Source organism: Petromyzon marinus, chromosome 74, assembly GCF_048934315.1.
Source record: "Petromyzon marinus isolate PM22_M1 ecotype Great Lakes invasive population chromosome 74, UKy_Petmar_22M1.pri1.0, whole genome shotgun sequence".
Lineage (NCBI taxonomy): Eukaryota > Metazoa > Chordata > Hyperoartia > Petromyzontiformes > Petromyzontidae > Petromyzon > Petromyzon marinus.
The window spans coordinates 2,721,004-2,744,309 of NC_133740.1; the positions used below are offsets into that span (position 1 = coordinate 2,721,004).

The window sequence follows — 23,306 nt, forward strand, 5'->3', positions numbered from 1 at the left end:
AGTTGTTTTTTTCTCACGGAAAAGAGAGAATCCGCAAACCCCGACATCTTAACGCGTGCCTCGAAACCGATGGTGCCCTTTGCAAGCATGTAGTGTACACGTGAGTGAGCGCACTGACTTTGGATGTGACCGCTGAAGGTGGGATGTGCAATGTCAGCCACACCGCAAGATTTTGAGAAGCTGTGTCGCATGCCTCAAGCAACACGCGTCTCGACACTCGACCTGGTGAGTCCAAATTATTGCTTCATTTCTTTATAAAAAAATAAGAATATTTGTTGTTCTATAATACCGACACAAAATTAACGTGCAGAATATCCTGTCACTTGAAATGTTTTTAAATTATGGTTATTGTCAGTTTAATAGGAATTTTGTATTCAAATAGGGTCATATTGCAAAATTGTTTTGAAAGTGCTGCTATACAGTGCGGTTAAATTGCAATCTTCAGAATCGAATATTAGTGTAATTCATTAATTGCAAATATTGGAGGTTATTCCACACAATCAAAATATTCAAGTTGATCTGTGCAGAGTCCCAAAGACGCCAAGCGTCCAGCAACAAACAGCACCATCAAATGTCAAAGGAATGAGACCCACGTGAGTATTGAACACATCGAACACAGAGCCTAGGACGAGAGTGGGCGGGGCAGAAGTGGTGGTTACATCGAGTTTCCCCCTCCCAAAGGAATGTGGAATATTGACCACCTTGCTGAGATGCATACAGAATGGCATTGCACCCCATGCTCGTTTGGAGCAGCAAGACTCAGATTTTTCAGTTTATGCCAAAACACACTTTCATTTACAAAAGCAAACCTTACAGCTCATTTGCGAGTCCACTGCTGTACAAGGGCCTCCACACACCGTGTCGGACATTTTTGTTGTTCGACCATACTTGACCATGCTGCTCGGTATGGGTTGGGGGGGGGGGTACAGGATCTGTTCAGATGTCACCGATGTCAGCCATGGCCAGGAATCAAACTCAGATGGCGCAGTGCATGAACCACTGCATCATCACTCCATCCATTATCTTGGATCCAGCTAAAGGTAAAAACAATTGCTGTAACATTTTTTTGTTGCAGCAGGAAACCATGAATAGCGAATACAGTACTATAAAGACAAAATCGGTAGCACACGGATACCTTGAGTTTGCTATATCGCAGGTGAGTTCGTTGTCACATTGTGTTTGATATGCCGTTATGTGACACGCACTTGCGAGATCATATGGATTTGTTTTACTGAAATCATGTGTTTTTATAGTGAATTCCTGATTTAGACCCCCACCCCGCCCTCAAGCTGGGCGATGGGTCTTCATCTTCTTTCGCATGGCTAATGTAGACACAGAGCAACAACTGCAATCTCACATTCAGGTGGTCAAGCCAGACAACCGCGCCAAGAGCAGTGGAGTGTATCATCACTGAGATGTCTCTTTCGTATTTGTGGATCGGGCGTTGCGTCGTTATATGCTGTACGGTCTGTTCTGGATGACCACAGTCACACACTACTGGGGAGTTTTTAATTTTCCACTTGTGCATCAGGTATCCGCATCTACTGTCGTGGTTTGTGCAGTGGATACAGTTAGGGTGGACCATGAGCTTCGTGGAAGATCAAACCCAGGGATCTTCTTGCGTTGGCTCTTTCACAAGGCGGTGTTTGTGGGCGATGGGTGAGGGGCATGTCTAGTATGCGAGACTGAGACTGCGAGCGCAAGACATTGAAACGTCTCCTCGTGGTACATGCAGGCAGTGGTTTGCAAGGCTGGCACGGCCCGGTTTTATTTATTCGGGCTTTAATCGGTTTTTATATAAAACCGGAGCACCTGGATCCTGCCCAAATCCGGTTTTATTCGGTTTTATTAAAGTGAAGTCGGGATTTCAGTCGCACGCACCCATTAGCGGCGTTCGGGCCGGGGCCTGGGCTCAGCCGCCGTGCGCACGGCGGCATGGCCACGTCGACCGCCGCTGCTGCTGCGTCTGAGCTAAACTTCTCGACGATGGGATTGATCCATTCCAAGTTGAGGAACAGCCTGGCGCCCAGCACAGTCGAGAAGCTCGTCTTCATTAAGTCGAACCTCAACGCGTTCTACGACTACCCCACGCCCGGCGACGGCCACGACAACACCGAGTCCAGCGGCGAGAGCGACGACGAAGACGACGCGGCGGCGGACGACGACGACGAGGAGGAGGAGCAGGATTGAAGTGTGCACGAGACGCCGATAATACAACCAGGTTTTAATCGGCAAAATCGGGTTTAATTCCATTAAAAGCAATAACCCGATTTGTCGGGCAAAAAAATCGGGTTTTTCCCACCCTTGAGTGGTGGTGCTGGCCTATTTGGTGACCCCGAGCAGAAATGGTTTTGCCCCTACCCCTTTCCTATCCATAAACTCATTGTGAGGCGACACGGAAGATGTAGCAGTTTTATATTGAATCGCTTTTTTAAATATTCCTTCGAAATTGAAATCGAGCTTAAATTTAGTCGACCTCTAGTGTCCTGAGTTCAAGACCCTGCATGATTATACAGTTCTATTCCCCTATAACGCGGTAGTTGCGTTCCTGAAGAACACCGCGTTATGGAAAATCGCGTTACAATAAATAATGTACGGGGTGCTTAAATTGTTTTAATACTTGTGAGAATGTGCAACAATACCAGCCTCCGGGCTCTGGAGATCACCTAGAGAAGATTCCAGGCATGTGTTGACAATGATGGCGAGCAAGTGGAGACTCTTTGTGACTTTTTGCAGCTATTAACATACATTTCTTTATCATGTTACAGTGTATTATCCGTTCTTTTTCCATTAAAAACGATAGTCCCATATAAGTGTTAAAAACATGTTGAAGCACCCTGCATAATATAGGGTAAAGCAATGTCTGCGATAACACGTGATGTGCGTACGCAGCCTGAACAAAGACTGAGGCGTGTGGGTAGCATCAAGAGCATCCAGCAGCATCCCACCTTGTGTGATGCTACACCGAGGTCGCCTTACAACTGCTTGTTCCTACTCACGCAACGTAGTTCTGTTCACTCGATTGCTTTATAACCAATTCGTATGCGCGTTATAAAAATGTGTTCCCTAATACATTCATAGAATTATATCCAATTCGCCTTATGAAAACACGCAGCATTACAGAACAGGGGTTGCGCAATCAGAGGGGAGGCTGAGCGCGTCGCTGCCTCACCTCTCGTCTCTTCCTGCATTTGCAGCGGAGCTCCGCAAATTTGGCGACTTTGACTATAAAAATGTTTGGAATAGTACAGAAATGACATTTATAACACAGATCAGTGGGAAAATGTAAATTTTTATTTGATTATTCTTTTTTTTCGTAACAGCTATTCTCATCGGAGTATGACAGGTGAGGCTGTGCCTCCCCTGACCGCACGTCCCTGCGCTACACGTACATACAAGTGTATTTGATTTTACATTGAGATATGCTGTGCTGTATATAAGTTGTTGATCCTTGTTATGGAGGTGGTTTTATTGGAGACTAAAGAGAAGCCATTGAGTTTCAACAGCTCTCTGTGCCACCCCGCCCTCTATAACCCTATATATTGCACGAATTTACAATAGCTTGACATCACATGCCAAGCTATTGTAAATGATAGAGCAGCTAAGCAGTCCGAGGGGCCCGAAACGCCAAATTAGAAGATTGATCAGGTAAAAAGTATTTGTATTGTTTTAATATAATATAAACTACTTTAGTTTTAAAATGACTCCTTGTTAATTGAATTTCGTGGAGATTATAGAAACAAACGTACAGCCAAGCATACAGATTAGCCACTTATAGAGTAGATGCCCTCCAGTTGGCCAGTGGACCTCCACTAACCGATACATTTCAAATAAACCACCCCACCTCAGAAACAATTACGGCGTGTTTCAAGGTACCTACTGAATTTCTCTCTGACTACACAGCACGATAGCATGATGCATGAAAGAGCCATTGTTGTCACGTCTCACATGCCGACTGTAAATACTTTTTTTTCGTAACATTTTTCACCTCGTGCGCATCACTGTTTATGTGAATACACACAAAAAGTCAAAAACACGGTTAAAATCAAAACAATTACAAGAGCAAATTTTGAGTTAAAGCTTTCGTGACTGCAGTAATTCATATTCTTAGCTCTTTCGGTAAAGTCACGTTGAAGGGAAACAATAAAATAATGAAATATATAAAACAATACAAAATTCTCACGTTTCGACCATAACACAAACGGTCGTCATCAGGTGTGTCGGTTTGCATAAATGTATTTATTTTTAAACGGTGTATTTATTTATTTATAAAAAACGTCAGCGCCACGCGCAGCGATTTGGCAGTTTATTTAGAAGGACTAGTCCATCTATGTTCTGAAAAGAGGAGGGGGGAGACGAAAAATTAATGTATGCTGTCTGAAAGCCACTGTAAGCGTGAACAATCAATTAAGACCTGAAATGGTTTATGGTTTATCTTGGGAAAGAGACGATGGGAGGGAATGTCGGCGTCACGGTCCAAATTGTGCAAATTGTCTGCAAAAGCCACTCATTGGGAGAAATGCACAGCAACATCACCCCCCCTTCCACTCCCCCCCGCAAAACTCCTGCGGGTCTGCGAGACAGAGAGAATTGGATCGTCGCTTATTAATGCTCGTGGCTGGCGATCGCGAGAGTCGGCGGAGTGGCGCTGTGGCCCTCCAGCTGCGCTCACCCTGGGGGTTGTAGCAGTCCTCGGCCATGCAGCTGAGCTGCTGCCCGGAAGGGCGCGCAGCGCTGTGCGTGTCGGGGCGCTGCACGCGCGTGGGCCACACGCCGCCTGGCACCGCGAGCACGGCGATGTGGGCACGCCCATCTGTCCCCAGCCGCTGCTCACAAACAAGCAGAATATTGATTTATACTGGAGGAATCCCATGAGCTATGAAACTCTTTTTCACAAATGTCCAGTTAGGGGCGGATCAGAACGTTACAACCACAAATAATACAAAACACGACAGCAGGACAAATTAGGGGCAGTTTAAAACAATATATAGTTGGTAAGGCCTTCTGAGCCATGAGCGCCCAGGGCATCAGAATACGTGCCACGCTTGGGGAAGGTCTTGACGACCCCATCGATTTGTTCCATGCTTGTGATCACTTCAGAAGGTTTATTTGATACGTCTTCATTATTCATCTGTTGTTTATTTTGATAATTCTCTATATTTACTACTTCGTAATCGTATACAAAATACATTGCGCTAATTATTTTCAATTATTTTCGTTCTCATCATCAGCAGCCATGTTCAATCCACTGCCGGATGAAGGCCTCCCCCAAACAATTTAATAATCCACCGAACACGAGCACCTGTGCGCGAGCCAATGTCGTCGCTCCATCTCCGCAGTGGACGCTCTCTGAGATGCGTTTCATTCCTTGCCTGCTGCCACTATCTGTCCTCAACACGGCTTTTGTGGTTCCAGAGGATTTGCTCTCAGTTCGCTTTCACACCCCCCACTTTATACTCTACATCACTATGCAAATGTATTTGAGTGGCGACATCCTTTTAAATGGTTTGCTCCTCTCGTATTACGATATACATTTTTTATTTATAAAACACCGAATCTCATGCGCACACGCGCACAACTCGCGTAAGCTTTGCGAATCAATGCATCAATACACACATACAAGCTGTCCCTTTTATCGCCGTCAACCTGAAGGTGTTATCGCAGGTTGTGCAGTTGAAGAGCGCTCCACTCCCCCACTCCCTGTCCCGTGGCACTGGCTGGTACTTCCTGTTGCAGTTCCTGCACTGGGACACCTGCACAGCAAAGACAACGAATGATCCACACCCCGATCAGCAACGGTGGAAGCAACAGAAGTTGTTGTTGGCGGTGGCATTGCCGCTCGTTGGCAAGGTTCACGATTCATCCCCGTGGCCACCCTGGTTAATGCCGTGGGTGTATTACCAGAAAATATATGCCGTATGCTCCACAGTGGATGTGACAAATCCCGTGACGCGATTAGGAAAAAGAGTAGGCCACGTGCACTAGGGTCATGGTTCAAATAAATACAAATATTTGCAGATTACCCAATTGATAAAACCCATAGAAACATTTCGGGCAACTGGCAAACTACTACCCACTTGCAGCCTGGGGCTGTGTTCACCTTGTGCCATATGGGGACAGCTGCCATCAGGGGCTCTCCTGGGTTAAAAATAAAGTTAAGTATTGGAATGATTGAGATGAGATGGAAGATGCGAGTTTCTGAGGCAAGCACCTTATAAATGGAACTGCAAATCCTACTCGATCTAATTTATATGAGGCAAGGTTCCAACTCACTGCACACTCACTATTGGCGTTCACCTAAGGCAGGGGTGGGTTACCTTTTTTCTGCCAAGGGCCATTTGTATATTTATAACATCATTCGCGGGCCATACAAAATTATCAACTTAAAAATTAGCCTGTTATATTTGGTCAAACATTTAATTAACTCGCCCCTAATGTGATGGCTGGAACTGCTTCTCTTTGGCGAGGCGTGTGATGATGTTGGCTGCTATTGATGATGTTGCTACTCGCAACTGCTTGTCCAGGTTTGCTCCTAGATTTATTGAATTTCGAGTCCTGCCTGCGGTTGCCTTGGCAGGGCCAGAGACCAAATGATTTCGCGGGCCACATACAGCCCACGGGCCGGACGTCCCCCACCCCTGTCCTAAGGTATGGGCTTCGAAGGAAAGACGAGTAAATAATACATGAGGGGAAAAAAGGGAAAATTAGTTCAGTGACGATGAAAGATTTGAAAAGAGAAGTGGAGTGAGCAGTGTGGCTGGCAGGTGGAATTACTTCTAGACAGTGGAGGCAACAAAGGAGAAGAAGCGACAGAGTGGGTGAGATTTACTGGAGAAGAGGACAAATAAGCCAATTGGGAATCAATTCATGATTGATCTTGAAACGTTGAAGGCAGTCGTGTAGCTGATCTGGCAGTGGCTTGGCAGCCAGTGAAGAGATCTGAAGATTGGGGTGATGCGGTCGCACTCATTACACACAAAGTCCTTGCCACAAATGAGCCACAATACCTTGCTGATTTCGTCGCAGTGGCTTTTGGCTGGCCATCGAACAAATACGGTCACTGCATTGCACACTTTCAGATGCGCTTCTGCAACCGTCTGGAATGCTCTGGCTTCCGATATACGGAAGCCACTGGAGCTCTGCGCTCTTAAATCATCTCGATTGGAAACTTTTTTTAACTGCTTTTTGTGTTTAGTTTGTTGTCCTTCCCCCGCACATACGATGAGCATAGTTGGCTTCATATGGTGCAAAAGAAGTTCAACATACATTTATAGGCGAGTTAAAGCATGGTGCAGATGAGTCTCGTGATGGGATTAAAGTTCAGACCATTGTCCGCCGTGGCACGCGTCTCCATCACATGCTATCGTAGATGCTGCAACGCAAACTGGCAGTCAATTCTAGATTTGAAGCTTTCGTGACTGCAAGGATCCATACTCCTTGGTTCTATTCGGTAAAGTCACGTAGGTAAAAAATAAAATAAAAATCACGTTTCGGCCACAACACAAGTGGCCTTCATCAGGTGAAGGGACCGTGCTGTCATGAGGACAGCATTGGAGTGAAAACAGCCAACCCCAGGTCGTGTCCTTTAAGCTGTGTGGGAGGAAGCAAAACGCTTGACAAAGGAATTAGCATAAAAATGAGCACGATGTACGTAGGAGGTGCATGGGCCATGATGGACCAGCAGCGGGGGGGGGGGGGGGGGGGGAGTGAGTGGAGTGAGTGGAGTGAGTGAATGGAGTGAGTGGAGTGAGTGAGTGGAGTGAGTGAATGGAGTGAGTGAGTGAGCGGAGTGAGTGAAGTGAGTGAGTGCGGTGAGTGGAGTGAGTGAGTGAGTGGAGTGAGTGAGTGGAGTGAGTGAGTGGAGTGAGTGGAGTGAGTGAGTGGAGTGAGTGAGTGGAGTGAGTGAGTGGAGTGAGTGGAGAGAAATAAGCAGCTGTGAAAGTTTGGGATACCACTACTTGAAAAATTTTTACTGTACCATTGAAAATTAGTTTAATGTTTGGTTTGATTTAGAACATCTTTCCAATGATTGCTTAATTTGAAACCATCGTCTCGGTTGAAATTGTGTCTGTGTTTGTAAATCTGAATTGCCTCGTGGACAAATCTCTGATAAAAAACCCGTGGGTTTGCAGAGAACCTTGGTATCGGAGAAAACTATATCGTGATCACCCACAGCGTTATAACAGTGGTCAGCTACGGCAGAAGAATTCGTTCTGCCGTGTTTCAAGTCTGATTTGTGCTCGCGAATTCGGTCAGAGACATGTTGTTTCGTCTCCCCGATATAGCAATCACCACAAGTGCAGCTCAATTTGTAAACTCCGGGGTACTGTAAGTCAGGAACGACATCCTTCACGGAAGGGATCAGGTCACGGATTTTGTGTACTGTATTGAACCGGACCAGGATCTTGTGTTTGTTTAGAATTTTGGAGATCTTTTTAGTAACGCCTGCTATATATGGTAGTGTGATGGTTTTGACCGGCGTATCAACTGGTTGTTTCTGTATGGAGGGAGAAACAGCTTGGCGGATGGTACGGTCAGAGTATCTGTTTCTCTTAAGGGCCAGGTGTACATGTTTTAATTCACTGGTCAGGTGGTGTTGGTCCGAAATGCAATGTGCCCTGTGGTATTACGTTTTGATGAGATAATTCTTCTGAGCTGGGTGGTGGTGGGAATCAGGTTTCAAGTAGGAATCTGTTGGGTGGGTTTCCTGTAGACAGAATGTCCCAATGAGCCATCAGGTATCCTCTCAAACAGAACATACAAGAATGGCAGCTTGTCATCTTTCTCCACTTCTATGGTGAATTTGATGGCGGGGCGTCTGGCATGAATGTGGTCTAGGAAAAGGTTCAAAGCTGGGAGGCCATGTGGCCAAATGACGAAAGTGTCGTCTACATATCTCTTCCACAGGGAAGGTCTGAGGGTGGAAGTCTGGATGGCGTCTGATTCAAATTTCTCCATGCAAACATTGGCTATCACTGGTGACAAGGGGGAACCCATGGGGGTACCCTCATTTTGTTTGTAGAAAGTGCCATTCCAAGTAAAGTAGGTATTGGTGAGGCAGTGCCTAACCAGCGCAGGTGTATCGGGGTCTAGTCCATGTTGGACCAAATTTTTTATTATTTCAATGGTATCAGGTACTGGGACCTTGGTGAACAGAGAGACCACATCGAAGCTGACAAGGATATCGTCAGGGGACAGTACAAAGTCTTTGACCATAGAGACCAATTGGGCTGAGTTAAGTACAGCTATTGTTATATTCATCGGCATGTTGAGCCTCGTTTAGTTTGTCACTGTTAATGTACCATATTATTGAGGGACTGTGTGTTAGCTTGGTGTGACGTTTTCCTTTAACGTGCATTCATTGACAAAGATATGACAGAGCATAGAACAGCAAATAAAATATATTCAAATATATTGACTAGAAACCCCCCATTACTTATTTAGGAACTACCAATTGATTATTTTGCGTGACGCATGAAGGCTGAGTGCTTGTACACATTTCTAAGTGTTGTTTTTAAACATATACAACCACTTGCTATAAATGTGTAAATGCAGTGTTTTCTAAGTGTTCACTAACCACCAGATCCGCGCCTTGTTCAGCCACATAGAGAATGACTGCTGCAAGTCCTATGATCGTTATGAACAGGAAACCTGCACACAGAAGGATTAGTGTCCTAGTACTTGGAGTAATTTGTGGAGTGGGCAAAGTAGGCCTTTTGGATTGTAGCTGGGATGCTGTGGTCTGTTCACTAGTTGCCCAGTCTTCAGATTTGTTTTCTTGTGTTGTCTGGATGAAATGTTGATTGTATGTATCATTCAAGCCTATGAAATGAGACATAACATGTGTATAATATCAAAACACATGCTAAATCGTGATAACATTTATTTTTAAAATGCTCTATATTAATCAATACTGGGAACTCTTGGATTAGGTCGCATAAATGTAAAAGTGTTGTACACTGACCTCCAGTACTGTACCATTGGAACCTCCTTTGCCAGTAGCAAAATATGATAAGTCACATTTTTTTGTGTCAGTTTTGACGCCAAAACGCGCCGTGCGCCTTTTGGCGTCATCTGGTCCAACACCGTGTGAGACGAGGCTTCTAAGAAAAGCTGTCTCGGGTGTGAACCAATCAATTTCAAGGACAGTGCATACATTATCAGAGTTATGTTTTTTGTTTGAACTCCGACCGCAGGTATTCTAGTCAATGCAAACATGACTCCTTGTAAAAAATGTGTCAGTTTTGTTGCCAGATAAAAGGGTAAAAAAAAACAATTATCACTCCAGTAGTGTTAAATAAATGGACAGTGAATAGGCCTTAAACAAGGCCTTGTTACAATAGTAATAATGTGTATTTACAAAATGACCATTGCAAAAACGTTACATTTATAAAATTGGTGGTAGAGTACAATGGATTAATTCCTACAGCTGTTTGAGATATAAATGTGTTTTTATATCGAAGCATCATTCATGCAAACAGCATCTCACAACTCTGCACAACACATAACACATGGAGCGGCATATATATTCGGATGTTTTCAGCCAATTAATGAGTGATTACACGTGTGGGAGGAAACCGGGGCTCCTGGAGAAAATCCACCCATGCGAGGACGCAACACTCGATCCCGTACAGATGGGACAGATGGAGATTAGTCTACTCTTGCTGTACCGCCTTCTCCTGGCCAGTCAGGGTACTGCAACCTCTACCCTCACGGGAAGGGAATTTCGCAACATTTGTCTGACCCACCAACCCTCACTGGCTCCACAGTGCTGGATTACATGAGGGCAAATTGGTACCTATTTTATTCACCCGTGGCCTGAGACAACCCACAACAAATATTTAGTTCACAATACAGTATTGCTAAACTGTTAGCATCACCTGATGAAACAATGTTAACTCCTTTAGTATTTTTTTATAAATACGCATTGAACTATCCCATCATTTATATCCTGTACAAACCTTACTGTTAAACTGCATAGTATTTAATATGAGGTGCAAGGCATTGTATGCACGTGTTGTGTAACCGTGAACACAAACCCTTGGCATATCTTTAGAGGACAAAACTTGAGGAATGCATTTTTTTTTCCGAGTGCAGTATTCTAAAAATGCAAATATTAGAATTACTGTATTGGCATGCCTAGTGCAATCGCCACATCAGATTTGACACGTTTCTATCGTCTGATTAATGCCGCCGTACCTCTAAAGTTAAAATAGATCAAACTTGAAAACTGTGACACGCGTGAGAAGCATTATCGCGTGAGTCACTTATAAACAACATAAGCTGGAAAAGCAAAACATTTAGCCTCTAAATCTGGAGTTACCTACAGCAAAGATGATAATCATTTACATCTGATTCCATGAAATTATTTTACAAGAAGACTTTGCACATCTATAGGATTAACAGCTAAGGTGGAGAAATTGAAATAAATTCGTCCCATTTAGACAGACAAATAGATAGCATCTTCTCATGTTGAACATAAATGTTGGCACTAACTTTTAATTTATGGTAGATACGTGGCTAATTTTGATGCTGTACAAATTGTACGGTGAGTGTATGTATAAGCTATGCAAATGGAACGAATTGTCCTGTAAGCTTCAACATAAAACAACACTTTAATAGTACTGTATACAACAGTATAAAATTATCCATGCAATTGTCTCCTTAAAACTCAGCTTCTGTTGAAAGTTCACATATTTGACACTTTCTTCATTCTCGGCAGAATACATTTTACTGAATGCAAATGGTGACTTTTTAAATTTATTGTAAACCAGTCAAAATGTCTCCATGCTCCGATGCTTGCTGGAGCATTGCTCATGTCCATTGGCAGTCCCGAGTGACCGCGTAATGCACCGTTGCACATTCCTGTGCTGGAGGGTAGTTGTGAGGGACACGGGCCCCCGGCTCCCCCTCCGGGGGAGGGTTGATCTCGGGAGGGCTGCAGGTTCCGGACTCCTCGCTCGTGTGAGAACCGCCGCTATCCAACTCCTCGCTCGTGGGGAGAAGGCTGCCGCTCCCCGGCTACTCTCCTCGTGCCGCAGCCCCTCGGGTCCGCGGGTTTTGTTTGGGGGGCATAGCTCGGGGCTGGTGCACGGCTGCCTGGAGTCAATCTGTCACTTCTCAGCCACTCAAACGCGACGTATCCGTTCACACAACCCCGCGCACAACTCGCACGCGCTGAACCGAGGGTCATGGGTCAGAGGGCAATGACGTCCTTCGCACACGCGTTACGACCGAGGGCGGGCAATGGAGATTGTTTAAAGGGCTGTAGGAATAATCCCACGTGTACCCAGGCGAGTCCACCGTCACTCACCGCGGGCACACGCTAAACAAAAGCCGTATGAATAATCTCGCGTGTACGCCGCCCGTCTACCTCACGCACACGTTAAACACAAGGGCGTATGAGTAACCTCACGTGCCCCTGTACGAGTCCGCCGCCGCTCGCCACACGCACACGCTAACCACGAGCTACGCGCAGGGGCGAGCGCAAACACGTGGGTAAATACACACTCGCGCGCAAACACAGGGTACGACGCAGGAACCCCGGTCGGGGGTGCACACAATGGCCGCCTCAACAGAGTTACCCGCGCGCAACTCCCCGTACCACAACGAGTGGACTCACACCCCCATGCGCCTGTTTCACACTCGCAGAAACCACACGACAAGGTTTATTAATCACTGACGATTTATTTCCGGCGTGTCTGCGGGCTACTATTACCCGAGTGAGTCCGAGTCAGCAGGGCAGGTCTAACCTATCTCCCGATGGTCTAAACCCGATCTACCTCGTCCTTTTGGAATTAAAGTCCCCACTCTCTCTTTCGTACTCACGTTTCGCCTCGGATGCGCGGGCCGTCGCGGAGAAATGAGGCTGCACGAGGTTCTTGCGGGGAGCGGGGCCTGGCTTCGCTGAGACTCGTCCCACGGACGACCCAGTGGCCAGCAAGCTGACTGCTCCGATCGCTCACTTGAGGAGAATGCGAACCCCCATCGTCGCTATTCTCTCTCATTTGATCCTTCTCTACATCAAAGGTCTGCCCGGCTAACCCACGATACCTCACCGCCATTGGTGCGCCCGCCTCGGTGCCTTCACAGACATCCGCTTCCTTCTCTCCCCATCAACAGGGGCCGCCGTTGGGTCGTTGCCATTGGCCACGGCGTGCAAGCATACTTTTACGGCCAATCGGATGCTTCCCCTTGTGCTCGTGTGGACCTAACCGCGGTGACTGAGTAGCCTCGTCGTGACCATGCAATTGCACGTCAATTCATGGCTCCGCGGTGTAATTCAACCTGGGGGAAGTCGTCCAATTCCCTGGCCCCAGGAAACCGTGGGGGATCTCCCTACGAAGAGGGCCCCTGGGTGAAAACCTGGAGGCCAGGTGACTTCCCCACGAGGTCCTACGTGGGGGTGTGTGTGTTGTGTGTGCTCATTTGGGGGGTGGTGAGGGAGAAGCAGCGTCGGCCCGGACACTCTCCCGTGGTGGCGTTGCAGGAACGGCTCCGACGGAGCGGCTTCGCTGTTGTGGCACCACATAGTCTCTCCAAAGGGCCACTGATACTCATTCTTATCCAAGTGCTCCTTGTCTTACCCCAGAATGGACGATGGGTTGAGTCAACTTCCGACTAGCATATGATCTATCTGCCTGTTGTGGGATGGATGCTCTGCTACCTGGCGAGATGACTTATCATGTAAGATGAACTGATGCGATGTTATTTACAAAACAGCCAATTCTGGCTGTCACCTGATAAGGCTGGTTGTAATTACTGTCGAAACGTCGTACTCGACTTTTTAATGGTGTGGGTTTACTCTCCAACACACAACCGGTGTGCTGAACGAGTAAGGGAAAAAAGTGGGAAAAACGTATTTGATCCCCTGCTGATTTTGTACGTTTGCCCACTGACAAAAGAAATGATCAGTCTATAATTTTAATGGTAGGTTTAATTGAACAGTGAGAGACAGAATAACAACAAAATCCAGAAAAACGCATGTCAAAAATATTATAATTTGATTTGCATTTTAATGAGGGAAATAAGTATTTGACCCCTTCTCAATCAGAAAGATGTCAGGGACAAGATTGTAGACCTACACAAGGCTGGAATGGGCTACAAGACCATTGCTAAGCAGCTTGGTGAGAAGGTGACAACAGTTGGTGCGATTATTCGCAAATGGAAGAAACACAAAAGAACTGTCAATCTCCCTCGGCCTGGGGCTCCATGCAAGATCTCACCTCGTGGAGTTGCAATGATCATGAGAACGGTGAGGAATCAGCCCAGAACTACACGGGAGGATCTTGTCAATGATCTCAAGGCAGCTGGGACCATAGTCACCAAGAAAACAATTGGTAACACACTACGCCGTGAAGGACTGAAATCCTGCAGCGCCCGCAAGGTCCCCATGCTCACGAAAGCACATATACATGCCCGTCTGAAGTTTGCCAGTGAACATCTGAATGATTCAAAGGACAACTGGGTGAAAGTGTTGTGGTCATGAGACCAAAATGGAGCTCTTTGGCATCAACTCAACTCGCCGTGTTTGGAGGAGGAGGAATGCTGCCTATGACCCCAAGAACACCATCCCCACTGTCAAACATGGAGGTGGAAACATTATACTTTGGGGGTGTTTTTCTGCTAAGGGGACAGGACAACTTCACCGCATCAATGGGACGATGGACGGGGCCATGTACCGTCAAATCTTGGGTGAGAACCTCCTTCCCTCAGCCAGGGCATTGAAAATGGGTCGTGGATGGGTATTCCAACATGACAATGACCCAAAACACACGGCCAAGGCAACAAAGGAGTGGCTCAAGAAGAAGCACATTAAGGTCCTGAAGTGGCCTAGCCAGTCTCCAGACCTTAATCCCATAGAAAATCTGTGGAGGGAGTTGAAGGTTCGAGTTGCCAAACGTCAGCCTCGAAACCTTAATGACTTGGAGAAGATCTGCAAAGAGGAGTGGGACAAAATCCCTCCTGAGATCTGTGCAAACCTGGTGGCCAACTACAAGAAACGTCTGATCTCTGTGATTGCCAACAAGGGTTTTGTCACCAATTACTCATGTTTTAAGTCATCTTTTGCAGAGGAGTCAAATACTTATTTCCTTCATTAAAATGCAAATCAATTTATAACATTTTTGACATGCGTTTTTCTGGATTGAAAATGGTCTTGCTGCCGCTGCCGCTGCCGTTTATTTGATTGGAAACTTTGGCATTAGTTCCAGCTTGGTATTTTTCTCCAGTTTGCACTGTGATTGTGTATTGCTTCACCCTAAGTGCTGTAATCTCCATATATATAAAATGGAAATTTGTGATTGTGTGTCTTTCAAATGTTTAGCGTTCTTCCCGACATGCAACAAACTTTAAATTTGCCATGTGGGTACTTTCCAGACTGTACACCATGCAAAAAGTATAAAACAGACTTTGGTATTTTGGGGGGGGGGGGGGGCTCAATAATGCATGTATTTTTTTGCACAGCTAGTGAGCTGTGACGTCACATCTGTCATGTGACCCGTGTGCGGAAGCGAAACGGAGTGTGCCTGCTGATCGCGGCTGAAGTGAAATACAAATGTGTTGCAGGTCTAAGGCGTTCTTCGCGCAGAATTCCTTTATTATTTCCGTCGTTTACTGCCGAACGCACCCTGAAAGTTGTGTGTGTCTGCACAAAGACAATGCCACTATCAGGACATTGAGAGCTCGGGGTGAGCAGCTACATCATGGGACCTCCCTTGCCAGTATCAAAATATAATAGGTTTGACCCTTTCTGGCAATAAAACAAATTCTTATATTTTGATTGTCTCTGTGCTGTTCGCCCTTTGGCTTCTTCTGTCTAACTGTTTGAGACTTGGCTTTAAAGAAAGCGATCTCTGGTGTGGATCAATCCGTTTCAAAGACAATGCATATACTATCAGAGCACGTGTTTGTTTGCATGTTCACCACAAGTATATGTGCTTGATGCAGACATGGATGCTTGCAAAATGTTTCAGTTTGGTGTTTTAACATCTTAACACATTTTATTATATGAATTCCTGCAGTCACGAAAGCTTTAAATCAAAATCTTAACACCTGTTTTATTGCCAGAAAGGATAAAACCTATTATATTTTGATACTGGCAAGGGAGGTCCCATGATGTCTGGTGATTGTTGAGGGTGGGCAACATAGCAAGGGTGACACTAATGGTGGAATAACAACCAGTAAGTAGAGTGGAGAAAGGCCAGGGCTACCCTCTACTCCATGCAAAACAACCTAAATAGGCCATCATCCTTTACAAGAAAAAAACAAGTGATTTTCAACAGCCAAAGTAATGCAGTATAGTGTATCCTTTAAGTAATGGGTGAATACACAAGTCCGACATTTTTAAAATCTTTATTGTCGAGCACATGTCATCCACAAAGTTTAAGGCACTTCGGCAAAGTTTAAACCATACTTTTACAAACAGACATACCCCGATTTACGCCCAGGATGCATCCCTAAAAACCAGAAATTTAATCGAAGTAAAGAGATGGGATGGTGGATCAGTCAGGGACGCGAACGCTTCGGTGCCACCTGGCACGTAAATGTCGCTAAACAGCGTAAACAATGTTGGGTCTAAATGGTAAAGTTCGTAAATCTCGAGTATGTTATCGCAACATGCCACAGTATGTTAAACGGGATAGGGTATAAATAAGTTGAGTACGTTCTCGTTAACGTACATAAAACGGGAGAGCATACAGACTTAAAAACACTCGTAAAATAATAAAAATACATTTTTTGGATTTTTAAAAACCAGTAATATCATCTTCTTTCGTATGGCTGATGTAATGATCCCCGCTATGGGGTAAACAGTTCGATGAGAATAAGAGGTAAGGGCATCAAGTGGCCCAGCTGGAAAGTGGCAGGAGTGGAAAAAGTTGACAACCCCTTATCTAAGTAGGGTTGTTATCCTTTGAGCAAGTACAGGCAAGTTATAACATCCCCTGGTCGCATTTCTTTAGGAACCGACAGATTAGTGGGATGCCATCACCAAAACCCCAGACAAGAACTTTGATCACTCTGCACACCCCTATCCTCGACCGGCTAGAGGCACCGAAACTTAATTATAGACTAGAAGCATACCGTCTTGTGGACAGTGAGGGATTTTGGATTATACGCAGCATTAGGTGTGGCACATAGTCTCTTGCCTGCTGTTCCAGGCTCACCTTTATCGGTGTTACTATTATATTTTCGGTAAGCCAAGTCACTCCTGTGTATTGTGGGTCAAGTCTAGTGAGAACAGTCGTGCCCATTCACCTGAGGCGATTCAATAGGGTTGGTCTGTCTTAAAAACTTTTAGACAAGCCACCCTGCCAGTCGTCACGCAGTAGCGTATCTCTAGGACAACACAGTGCGCTCACAATGTTACAGGATGACCCCTTTATCCCGACACTCACACCTAAGCCTACACGTTCCCAAACACTCACACACCCTTAAGGCACTTTTAGCCTTAGATGACGTTCACCACCCACTTTGGGCTTTGTGTGGTGGGGTGGTCCATATTTATCGGAAGCTGGGCACACTCAATTGTGATTGACACCTTGTTTGCTGCACACTTTCATAATTTTCAATTACTCCCTTTCCCTATACAGGTGGACCACATCCTCCCCATTATATTTTCCCTTGTTACTTGTACCATGTGACACTAGAACACTCTGGAATAAGCTCCTGGGCCAGGACATCCTCCAACAGAAATTAATTCAAATCTGCCAGGCCCCTGTGTCAGGCCCTAGATCGCTACAAATAAAGCTTATCCAATTCAAATGTATGCACGGCACCTATTTGACCATTGAAAGAGCAAATTCACAGAAGCTTCCCTAGACTGCCCTTTATTCCCTCCAGGCATGGCTCAGACAGACCTTAATGCCTTTTGGTCATGCCCAGATATACTGAAATTCTACTCCGACATTACGAATTATTTTAAATAACATCTGTGGCACTAACCTTAGCCCCTCAATCAAATCAACGCGATGGGGCCTCAAACCAAACGGTGCATCAAAACACACCAGCACGCATGACTAAAAATCGTTCATCTCACTGTAAGGAAGACTATCCTGGCAAATCGGACGAATCATGAACCTCCCTCCTGGAAAATGTGGCCAAACGCCTTCCTAGCCCTTACAGGAACAGAGCAACTTAGCCATAAGCTTAGGGGCAGGAAACGGGAACTTAAGGCTAAATGGTCCCCGTCCCTATTGAACCTGCCGTGAAGGTGTGCATGATCGAGGAGACCGGTGGAGGAGACAGACTCTTGATGCACCACTCCATGGACATGACATAAGGTAGTTGGTTGCCCTACGAGATTTATATTGATGATGACACGTTAACTCGGTGTGTATGTTAGTTTACTCGGTAGATCTCTACTCCCTTTTTCATTGCTTGTGCTCTGTACCGGCCTCTTTTTTCAATGCAAAAATAAGTTAAAGTTAGCATTAATGAAAGGTAATACATTTTTTTTATTTGAGTAAGATTATATGAATTCTAGATTTAAAGCTTTCGTGACTGCTAGGATCCATACTCTTTGGTTCTATTGGGTAAAGTCACGTAGGTGAAAATAAAAATTGTTATTTTATTTTCACCTACGTGACTTTACCCAATAGAACCAAAGATTATATGAACTTTCGAAAAGAGATGGGATAATTCCAAAGTCGAGCAGTGCTATGGAAGAAGCAGAAAGAGACACGGACTGGAATGAATCAGTAAGTGCTGCATTTGTTTAGGGTTCCAATTCTTGGTGATGACCCGCACTATGTAAGAAGCAGGTGTAGCCAAATCTTCCTGCACAAAAGTAAAAAATAATGGTTATTGAATTATATTGTGACCACAAATCCTGACAGTTAATTTAATTATTGACTAGTATTCAGTCACAAAAAACGTATATTTTACAGCATTATATAATAGCTATTTCGAAATACAATACATTATGATTGTATAAAACCATGTTGAAAGTATGCTCTTGCTAGCAAGCGATATCAGGGTTCTTGTCTATGTTACTACACAATCCATGGTTTGGTAATAACCCACGCATTCCTGGAGGCTGGCAGCATTTAACAATTCACTTAAAACTTGTGGAGTGGTAAACTTGCCAACCACGAAGCTATTCTGCCACCGATTTGTTTTCTTTTTATTACACATTCATTTAAAAACATGTATTTACATAAATAAGCATTTAATTACAATCATTTATGGAGGATTTACTCACCTCAGTTTATAGGAGAATTAGAAACCCGATTCAACCGTTCACAGTGATAAGATGGACTGTAAAAAAAAAACAATCATGATTACTTTAAGAATAGTTTGCAATTCCAACTTTTTAATTTCCTCCCGAAAGAAAATACCCACAATGATGGAATTGATTAATTAATCCAATTAACTAAATTAAATACTTATACTCCAAAGTGTATGCTCCCCCAACCTGTACTGACCAGAATAGTGTAGTATAATCAAGTTTATCCATATTATTTCCTATGGTTTACAAACATCAACAATGCAGAGAATCAGAAGTTATGTGATTTTGCCATTTAATTGCTTTGTTTGAGAAATGGCGAATTCATATTTGGGGGAGTGCGAAGTTACCCGGTCCATGGTTTGGAGTTCAATAGCCATAGTTGCACACAGAAAAGAGTCGGTAATTTAGGTATCAGCATTTTCCGTTCATGGATCCGAGTTACTCCTGCCCATTGTTAAGGTGAAAGTAAAATAAACAACTAAGTCGTAAGAATGACCATTAATAAACATCAACCGCACAAAAATATCAGTGTGCAGCAAGTGTGTGGTTTGCCAAGGATGAAATTAGTGATGCAACTATTATTTTATTTTGTTTAACCTTAAATAGTGGATAATTCAATAAAGTTAAAATATTATTTCAGTGAGTGTATCAATTTAACTAATAATATATTCATTTGGCAGGGTGGTCCAGTGGTTAGAGTGCATGGCTGTCTGTTATAATTCTATGTGTTCAGAATTAAACTGAAAGCTGACTCAGCAATTTATCCCTCGGGGTTTGAGAACAATTTTTTACGACCTTGTGGGAAGAGACAAGTCAACCTCCGTTGGAATCGCATGGGCCCGCTATAAATGCAGAGTGTTTAGCACGAGCTTGAAGATACAAGGAAATAAAACAACATCTTGAGATGCATTCAGACGCAAAATCGTATTGTAGCATAGAAACTCCACCCCATTTTTGAGTGGGAAACTACTTTGACACTGAACTTTATTATCTGAGATGTGTCAAAACGTGTCCCGTTTGTATTAGATCAGTAAGACATACTTAAACATCCAAAGTGAATACATAGGTTAATAGACATTAAAGTTAAATCATATATATTTTAATACAAAACACTTCCAATGCATTTTTTTAAATGAATTCTGATAATTAACCAAACCGAAAATATACAGAATAACATAGTATCGGTAAACATGTTTGCGGCTCTAGGATGAGTCATCAAATACAATAAATACTGTTGTAGTTGTCACATCCGAGACATTCCCTACAGCCAACACAAGGCAGTGTAATAGGATAAGCAGCCTAGAAAAGCACAATGCACCACAGAAAGCACCCTTCCTGGTCATTAACCACAGAAATATTCATTCAGAAACTGTGGATTGGCTTAATACATGTAAGTATGGATAAAAGGTGAACATCACAATTGGGAATGAAATATGACTCCTTCCACAGCAGGGTGGTTGCTTATGCAGAGAAATGGATGAGCCAAATGCGAAAACTTTACACACCACCCTGCTCATAAACACCACAGTTATGTCAGAAGAGACCCGTGGAGTGATATAAACTTACCTTAAAGAGTTGCAGCCATTCATTAAATTGGTCTAATTTAGATCGTTGCTCTGGCACGTAGCTGAAGACTGAATTTCATCACAATTCTCATCCATTTCATAAGCGCTCTTCCTGTAACGGTTCACACTGAAAGGCATGAGGTACTGTATGTATTAAATAAGGTACATTCGGGACAGTTTTTAATTACCGATGTGAAATGGCCATTGCTCAATGGAATTAAATGTGCGATGAAACACATTTATTTGCATGTTTACCAAAGTATGCAGAGTTTAAACATGAATGGGGCACGCACTATAATGTAATAAACATGGATACAACAAAATATTAATATAGATTTGTAACCCTTTCCAACATTTTCTGCTGGATGAGGACCTCCACACAAAGTGGGGGTCGTGTGAGTTAATTGACCATACTTCACCAGGCTAGTCGGTGCAGGTTAGTGAAGGCTTCCAGTATATAGATGTGGGAGCGTGGAAATGGATGTTGCTGCACTGCCCTCTGCTGCAAATCACGCAGCACTCCAGCTTCTTCTAAAGAACCTGCTGTGGTGGGTGCTCTTTCAAGCGCTATCCACCAGGCTCAACACTAATTCGAGATTAGATGCATCCAAGGCAATTGGTTATAGACCAGAAATAGATTAAAAGCCTTGATATCGACCCTGAAGGTCTACATTTGGATTTCATATTGAACCTTTTCTTTATGAAATACCAATTAAGAGCTCTCAAATAACTTTGGCTGGCTACACATCAGCACACACCTTAGCTATATAAAATAACAGGGAAAACAAAGTGCACGCTGACCAAGCATAACAAAGACTGCACTGATTGAGTGTGCTAGAATTAGAAAGTGTTTCCCGGTCAAAAATATTCCCCTGTAGCACCGGATAAGTGAGGCTAAGATGCTTGCCGTTATGGATAAGTATGATTTGTGGGTAGTTTTGAAGTGGTCAGCGTCATGTGGCTGGTAGCCATATAAAATTAATTTGTGGTCAATATGTTGCCCACAGGCCGTAAGTTCCTCACCGCTGTCCTAAAAGCAAACTGATGCTACGTCTCTGCGATTACAAACGAGACGCAAGCTGCGCTGTTCCTGGATTTGATTGGCTTGGTTCTTATCCCAAGATTGACTTGGATTAAACCCCTTCCCTGCCATCCCCTGCATGGCTGGAAGGCAACAATCCATAAAAAATATATATATAAAGAACTTATGTTTGGGTTGTCTCAATGTTTTGAAAATGTTTACTATGAAGTCACCACTGTTTCCATCCTAGCTAAAGCAGGTCGAGTGGCCCGATCACAGCTTTCTTGACCTCGTGCCCCACTGCCGTGGGAACCCCGACTTGACCCACTTTTCCAGTTCCCAAACATAGGTCAGTCCACTATTAAATACATATGGGAATGCGGTGTATTTTTTCCCTATATGAAGCTCTGTGAAGTGGCTAAATCTGCCTTTTTATGCAAGTTCCTTGCTATCACTTGTATTTACTGACACCATCTGGTCAAATAGTTACAAAAATGAAACATGGAGAAAAAATATTCTCCATGGAAATACTACAAGGACAAGAAACAACAGCAGACCGAGGGGTAGAAGGAGTAGTCTGGATATCTGTGGAAACAAAAAAAGCAGCCACCTTGAGACATACAATGTAATCGGTTTAAACAGTTTTAAAATACAACACTACAATTGATACACAGTGATACCTCTGTCAACAAATAATCTGGGAAACGAATTCCTTCATAATGAAGTCAACCATGCAGGGCCCCTTCTGCCCTATTTTTGCAAGAAAAATGAAAAAAATATCTTCAGAAATAATGCACAGTGATTTAAGAGTAAAAGGTTGAATGCTGGGTGTGCACATCACTTTGGACATTTGGACATCTGTGAAGAGCTTTATAGATCATTGGATTCCTCCAGGATAAATTAATATTCTGATTCTGACTGTGTCAGCAGCCAGTGAAGAGCTGTGCAAGTCTGCCTCACTTGGACCAGTCATCAGCAAGTTTCACCAGTCTTCCCTCATCCCGCTAGCCAGTGCTAGAGCTCAAATTTATATTTAAAGCTTTCGTGACTGCAGGGATTCATCTTCTGGGTTCTTTCGGTAAAGTCACGTAGAATGGAGATAAAATAATAATAAAAATAATTACAGAATAAAATTCTCACGACGTTTCGGCCACAACACAAGTAGCCTTCCTCAGGTGAAGAAACAGGACTGTCCGGAAGACAGCGCTTGAGTGAACCCTGCCAAGCTTGGAAGCGTCTTTTAAGCTGTGTGGGAGGAACAGAGCGCCTTGACAAAGGAGTTTTACATATACATTAGCATGTAACTGGGGAATTAGCATGATGTTGGTGTGAGGGATTAGCACCACGGAGAGCGACGAGCTCGGACCGGAGGAGGGAGAGGAGTTTACATATACATTAGCATGTAACTGGGGGATTACCATGATGTTGGTGTGAAGGATTAGCACCACGGAGAGCGATGAGCTTTGTTCAGACGGACGAGTCCATCTACACT

The 23,306-nt window shown here is 44.2% G+C and overlaps 1 long non-coding RNA gene across 1 annotated transcript; it reads right to left on the reverse strand.

Moving 5' to 3' along the window:
* Nucleotides 1-16,337: 16,337 nt before the first annotated feature.
* Nucleotides 16,338-21,969, reverse strand: LOC142907055 (uncharacterized). Its single transcript, XR_012930720.1, has 2 exons — nucleotides 19,202-21,969; nucleotides 16,338-18,777 (listed from the first exon to the last, which is right to left on the reverse strand). It is a non-coding gene; the product is annotated as an uncharacterized LOC142907055 (long non-coding RNA).
* Nucleotides 21,970-23,306: the final 1,337 nt, after the last annotated feature.